Raw genomic sequence first — 454 nt, forward strand, 5'->3', positions numbered from 1 at the left:
AATTAGAAGCATCTGCTCTCCCATCCGTTCTCCACCTTTCCAAACAAACAGCGTATGAAAGGAACCCTATTGTATTGCAGAGAAAAAAAACGTACGATCCCGCGATACCCAGCATCGAGAAACGCTAGGAACTGTTATGTCATCACACATCACATCGATTCACATATGGCGTTGTGTCTTCGTACGTGCGTGGAAAGAGTAGAGCGTGAATAGCAAACCCCGCTGTTGCATATATTGCAAAAGAGAGTAGATTGGTGTGAGTAAAGGGCAGACGTGTGTAAATAGCTTTGTTACAGGTCGGGGATATGGGTATAGGAAAGAAGCTAGATTTGTATATTGATTTGGAGGAAAAAAAATGTGTTATACAAAGAAAAATGAATCTCTTATTTGGTCTCTTCGGCCAATTATCATGAAAAAAGTAGGAAGATAGATTTTTATTAGCACACATATAGGG

The sequence above is a fragment of the Penaeus monodon genome, chromosome 28 (genome assembly GCF_015228065.2).
Source record: "Penaeus monodon isolate SGIC_2016 chromosome 28, NSTDA_Pmon_1, whole genome shotgun sequence".
In the NCBI taxonomy this organism is placed as follows: domain Eukaryota; kingdom Metazoa; phylum Arthropoda; class Malacostraca; order Decapoda; family Penaeidae; genus Penaeus; species Penaeus monodon.